The sequence below is a fragment of the Otolemur garnettii genome, unplaced genomic scaffold (genome assembly GCF_000181295.1).
Source record: "Otolemur garnettii isolate 467f Iridium unplaced genomic scaffold, OtoGar3 scaffold00101, whole genome shotgun sequence".
In the NCBI taxonomy this organism is placed as follows: domain Eukaryota; kingdom Metazoa; phylum Chordata; class Mammalia; order Primates; family Galagidae; genus Otolemur; species Otolemur garnettii.
In genome coordinates, this window is record NW_003852496.1 from 7049036 (window position 1) to 7055641 (window position 6606).

The 6606-nt window shown below is 41.4% G+C and overlaps 1 protein-coding gene across 2 annotated transcripts in view; it reads left to right on the forward strand.

The window, feature by feature from the left end:
• Nucleotides 1–6606, forward strand: part of TAMM41 (TAM41 mitochondrial translocator assembly and maintenance homolog) — a 53486-nt gene that overhangs the window by 8296 nt on the left and 38584 nt on the right. Inside the window, exon 3 of one of the 2 annotated variants that reach the window (XM_023516983.1) lies at nucleotides 3193–3341. The exons of the other annotated variant lie outside the window; for it this stretch is intronic. The gene's annotated coding sequence lies outside the window, so the exon portion shown is untranslated. The remainder of the gene's footprint in view (nucleotides 1–3192; nucleotides 3342–6606) is intronic. 2 annotated transcript variants of the gene reach the window in all.

The following is a 6606-nucleotide window of genomic DNA, read 5'->3' on the forward strand; positions in this document are numbered from 1 at the left end:
TGTCTAAAAAAAAAAAAAGGAGGGGGACTGACTTAAACTTTTAAGGAGTGTTTGCAGATAGCACCCTTTTTCCAGATAGACTGTCTGTTTCCTGAGAGAGGGTCTTCACATAGTTTAAGAACTGTTTTTGCCACCCTTCCTAATCTCACATACTTCCCACAACAAGAAAACGTGCGGTCAGGAGGTCTCAAGCTCCAGGCGAGGGTCCTTCGATTGTTCTCATGCATCTCCCTTAACAGTGATATGCTGCTTCTCCTTCTGTGGGAAAAATTACAGATTTATATAGTCTTAGTTCACTTGACCCTTGTCATAAAAATCTCTTCATTGATACACTGTAATACAATTTAATGTTGGTCATTAAAATATCCAGAAACACTTGACCTGGGCAGTGGCATATGCACATGTAAAAATTTGTCAAACTTGGGTGGAGCCTGTGCTCAGTGGGTAGGGTGCCGGCCCCATATACCAAGGGTGGCAGGTTCAAACCCAGCCCCAGCCAAACTGCAACAACAACAACAAATAACCAGGCATTGTGGCGGGCACCAGTAGTCCCATCTACTTGGGAGACTGAAGCAAGAGAATCGCCTAAGCCCAGGAGTTGGAGGTTGCTGTGAGCTGTGACGCCACAGTACTGTACCGAGGGCGGTAAAGTGAGACTCTGTCTCTACCAAAAAACAAAAATGTGTTAAACTCTACTCCTAAGATGTTTATACTTCACTATATGTGATAGTCTTACTGAAATAATTTCATATCTAATTAGATGATATGATGGATTGTATAGATAAATTTCTTGTTTTCTACACCTGATAACTAATAACCAGGTAACAAATCAGAAAATGTTGATAGCAGGGCAGCACCTATGGCTCTAAGGAGTAGGGCACCGGCCCCATATGCCAGAGATGGCGGGTTCAAACCTAGCCCCTGCCAAAAACTGCAAAAAAAGAAAAAAGAAAATATTGATAGGAATGATTATCCCTCAGGTTTATTAAGCTTCTAACCCAAGAAAATTAGACTGTCTTAAAATTTATTTGGAAATGTTGAACATATAAATGGGAAAAAAATTGAAAATGATAAATGGGCAAATTAACTCTCCCTCCCACTCTGTGGAAATCACTTCTCAAAGCTTATGATCACAAACTATTTTTACCTCTAGGTGGCAGCAGAGATTAATCAAACTTGATAAACAAGCCAAAGAAAAGAAAGGGTGGGAGCATTTTGGATAAGAAAAATGGGTAGGCTGAGCGCTTGTGGCTCAAGTGGCTAGGGCGCCAGCCACATACACCTAAGGTGACGGGTTCAAATCCAGCCTGGACCCGCCAAACAACAATGATGGCTGCAACCAAAAAATAGCCAGGTGTTGTGGCGGGCGCCTGTGGTCCCAGCTACTTAGGAGGCGGAGGCAGGAGACTCGCTTGAGCCCAGGAGCTGGAGGTTGCTGTGAGCTGTGATGCTATGGCACTCTACCCAGGGGAATAGCTTAAGGCTCTGTCTCAAAAAAAAAAAAAAAGAAAAGAAAAAAGAAAAATGGGTAAATGTCTTAAAGAATTTTAAGAATATAAGTATGAATTATTTGTCTTTATGTATTTTTAAAAAGGAGTTACATTAAATTATACTGTCTAAAGCTTCAAAATTATCCTGGACCTTACAAATTGAAATAGAATTTCTCAATCACTAGCAATTTAAGTCTTTAAAAGGAATATAAAGCAGTATCTTGTTTAAAAAGATGGACATTTTTGGAAAAAGTTGAGTGTAAATTTCTATCGTACTTTACCATTAACTTACGTTGTAATTGAGGATATACCCTTTTTTATTTCTAGTACAGCCTTAACTTTGAGTCATTTGCTAATATTTTTCCAAGTAGAGAACCATGGAATTAATTAATTAATTAATTAATTAATTTTGAGACAGAGCCTCAAGCTGTCCCCCTGGGTAGAGTGTCGTGGTATCACAGCTCACAGCAACCTCCAACTCCTGGGCTCAAGTGAGTCTCCTGCCTCAGCCTCCCAAGTAGCTGGGACCACAGGCGCCCACCACAATGCCTGGCTATTTTTTGGTTGCAGCCGTCATTGTTGTTTGGTGGACCTGGGCTGGATTCGAACCCGCCACCTTAGGTGTATGTGGCTGGCACCTTAGCCACTTGAGCCACAGGTGCCGAGCTGAATTTAGTGTATTCAATGGAACATAATGACTGGTCTTTTTTAAGTCAAAAAAACCTCTGAGGTAATATAAATAGTCATTTTCCTAATCAATCTGATATAATTTTGGATTTTTGTATTTGACATTGTTTTTAGAGCATAGTGATAGTTCTGTCTGAATTTTTAAAGCATCCACATTAACATGCAGTGGTATTTTTGCCACTTTGTTAAGAGGATTTTATTTTGATACATTGCTAGTAACATAGCCTTTTTTATAAAAGCTTTAATGAGATACAACTTACATACCATACAGTTAAACCAATTAAGGCAAATAATTGAATGGGTTTTAGTATATCCACAGAGTTGTATAACCATCACCATTTTGTAGCTTTATTGATTGATTTTTGTGGATAAAAAAATTCCTCTGACGTAAGAGATCTCTCAAAACTGGGCGTGATTTTTGGCTCAGCCCTGCTATGAGCAAATGTTTGGGCCTCTAGCCTTTGAAATGCAAAGATTGAGCTATTCATTTAGTTATTCAAAAGACAAACAAGTTTATTCTCTGTGTATGCCAGTGGAATAAAAAAATAAGACACCGCATTGCTTGTCCTCAAAGAGCTCACAGTCCAGCAAATCCATAATGAATGAGGTTTCACGTGGCTCTAGGGTTCGTCAGTTCTTCATCTGTAAGCAGTGACTGTTCAGATGAGTTAAACCTCCTGGACATTTGGAATGGAAAAGTTCTGATTGAATGTTTGAACACTAGGTAGGGCTGTGTTCTTTGTGACTAAAACTTCACTCTTTGCAGTTCAAGTAGTCTCTGGTTGTGACTATGTTACAGAGGAGATCACATGTGACTTTCTCTTTTTTTCTGTCTTGAAAGGTGCTCACAAATCTCTCCTTTGAAAGTCCCTTCAGCCATTGCCTCTTTCTCTGTCCAGTAAAGATTTTCCTCCCTGGCAGTCGCGCTAATGTTATCTATGCAGTTCAGATCAGGGCATTCCCAATAAGATACAAACAGCTATTCACAAATCTGAGGACTTTCTTTTTTTCCCAGGCCTCTCTGGCAGTGTCCCAAGAGTTCACTGGCTTTTCATTCTGAACAACAAATAACAGTGCTGCTGAGACAAGTGCCTAGTTCACCTTGCGCTGAAGAACCAGATCAGCACAGTAGGAGAGTCTTCTGAATTGACATTTTTCCTTTGAGTAAGGATGCTTTTATTTTCACTTTCTTAACCTTAAATAGCAAACAGACTTTCTTGCAATCCAAGTAGAACAACTTTCTTGGAGAACAAGTGGTATTTTGTTAACTAGGAAAATTTCCCTAGACTTATTCTTTTTTTTAACGTGTTTGAAATGTTAGCATCTCAAAAGAGCTTCTAATTCATTGGGTATGGGCAAAGAATTGTTGAGAAAGACCTGGTGAGTGAGGATGAAGAACGCGAATGTGGAAGGAGAGAGGCATCACAGGATCGTGGAAAGAGTATTGGACAAATTAGAGGACTGGCTTCTGATCTGATGGGTCACTGCTTCTGGGCCTCAGTCTTCCCCTCAGTAAGACGAGGAGGTCGCCCTCCTAGATCCGTGATTCAGTGTAGAACAGTCATCTGTCAGTGTCTGTCGGGATTGGGTTCAGTATACCCCCTTGGATACCAAAATCCAAGGGTCCTCAAGTCTCTGATACAAATAAAATGATGTAGCATTTGGATAAAACCACTTGCATATAACCTGTATCCTCCCTCCCATAATATTTTAAGTAATCTCTGGAAGACTTGTAATACCAGTGTAACCAGGTGGATTCAACATAGTACTTGGCATACAGCAAATTCAAGTTTTGCTTTTGGGAATTTTGTGAAAACATTTTTTTCTGAATGTTGTCTATTTGTGGTTGGTTCTATCCCTGGCAGAGAACCCAGGGGTATAGAGCAGTGGTTCTCACACTTTCTAATGCCACGACCCTTAAATACAGTTCATTGCTACGTCATGAAATAATTTTATGGCTGGGGGTCACCACAACATGAGGAACTACATTAAAGGGTCGCAGCATTAGGAAGGTTGAGAACCCCTGATACAGAGGATTGACTGTATACAGTTGGAGAAAGTTATTCAAGGAATAGACCTAGGAATTATTATAGGATCTTGAAATTTGTTTTAATTATCTTTTAAAATAAGAAGTGAACCAGAGTATATTCTTAACAATATATGAGAATAATTCAAAATATTTAAAGCTGGATTTGCTGAGTGTTGGGTTCACTGATTTTTGCCATTAACTTGCTTTGCAAACCTAGGCAGGTCATGTTTCTGGGTTGGTCCTTCCTTTTACTCTGCATATGATTGAGATGTTACTTCCCTTCACCCAAGTGCTGAGACACTTGTTTAGGGTCCTAAGTTCTCATAACTGTAAGGAAGGAGGAGATGGCATTGAATCAAGTGGCTGACCTGCTGTATGTGAGGCTTGTATGTTACAAATACTCCCTTAGACAAAAAGGAGGGAAGAAAGGTAAATGAATTTATGCTCTTCGGCCTGATTTGCAAAATAGTTACATGTTTTATAATACTGCTCTTTACATTTAGTAAAAAAAGAGAAAGGACAAGCTGTACCTTGGGATACACATCATCTCCGCTTTCCTTGCTCTCTAATAACATTTTCAGAGTTTCTCAAACTTGTGTCTTTCATGTGCCATCTTAATTTTGTCAGAAATTGTCTGTATTTGACAAAAGGTAACATTTGCCTTGTTTTCTAGAATAGGAGGTAAATTTGTTGACAGTACTGAGTGGTTTAGCGATGGTGAATACATTTCAGATATAGGAGGGGTTTTTTTGTTTTTTGTTTTTTTTTAGAGACAGAGTCTCACTTTATTGCCCTTGGTAGAGTGCTGTGGAGTCATAGCTCACAGCAACCTCCGACTCCTGAGCATAGGAGATTCTCCTTCCTCAGCCTCCCAAGTAGCTGGGACTACAGGCGTCCACCACAACGCCCAGCTATTTTTTTGTTGCAGTTTGGCCGGGGCCAGGTTTGAACCCGCCACCCTTGGTATATGGGGCTGGCGCCCTACTCACTGAGCCACAGGTGCCACCCAGATATAGGAGTTTTTAATAGGCCTGCTGGACCTGACACCCTTTGTATAGAAAATCTGAGCAGCGTGATGTTTTAAAAAGATTATTGTGGGAGTGTAAGTTGGTGTAACCACTCCGAAAAGCAATTTGGCAATTCTACTTCTAAGTATATACGTTACAGCAGTAATTTTCCTAATACAGTCCGTGGATATTACTTGGAAACTTATTAGAAATGTACATTTTCAGGCTTCACCAAGCCTATTGAAGTAGGAACTCTCATAGTTAGGCCCAATAATATGTGTGTGTGTTTGTTTTTGGTCTTTTTTGATGCATATTCTGTTGTACCAGGCTGAAGTACCTTGGCATCAGCATAGCTCACAGTAACTTGGGGTCAAGCGATTCTCCTGACTCAGACTCCTGAGTAGCTAGGACTACAGGTGCCCACTAAAAGGCCCAGCTAGTTTTTCTATTTTAGTAGAGATGGTCTCGCTCTTGCTCAGGCTGGTCTCAGACTCCACTGAGGTATTTTTTTTGAGACAGGAGCCTCCAGCTGCCCCTCTGGGTAGAGTGCCGTGGCATCACAGCTCACAGCAACCTTCAATTCCTGGGGTCAAGCAAGTCTCCTACCTCAACCTCCCGAGTAGCTGGGACCACGGGTGCCGGCCACAATGCCCAGCCATTTCTTGGTTGCAGCCGTCATTGTTGTTTGGCGGGCCTGGGCTGGACTCGAACCCGCCACCTCGGGTGTACATAGCTGGTCTCAAACTCCAGAGCTCAAGAGATCCACTGCCTCAGCCTCTCAGTGTTAGGATTACAGGCATGAGCCACTACACCCAGCCTCATGGATATTTTAATAAGCCCCCTAGGTGATGCTAACACTGGCTAAAGGTGAACCCCTGGCCCAGAGAAACTCTGGCATTCTACACCAAGAAACGCAGGGAAGCTCACTTTAGCTAGAGGTTTGTATGATCTCTCTCCTGTAATACTTCAGCAGCCTTGTGAGCTTGATTCTGCTTCTGAACCTCATTTCCCTAATAGGGAATTATGCTCATAATCACAGAGCTGGTAAAAGATGGAGGTAGGACTTGAACACATTCTCATAACTACAATGTGATCTTTAAAGCTGAGAGTCTTAGACCAGACTAGAGCTCTTTATATCTTAATAGATTGGGGAAAGTCACAGATGGTAGCTTTTTCTGTGTATTTAGGAGAAAAATTATTTTTATTGTACATAGCTCAGTGGGTAGGGTGCCAGCCACATACACTGGGGCTGACGGGTTCAAACCCAGCCTGGGCCAGCTAAACAATAATGACAACAACAACAAAAAATAGCCAGGTGGCTCAGCGCCTGTGGCTCAAGTGGCTAAGGTGCCAGCCACATACACCTAAAGTGGCGGGTTCGAATCCAGCCCAG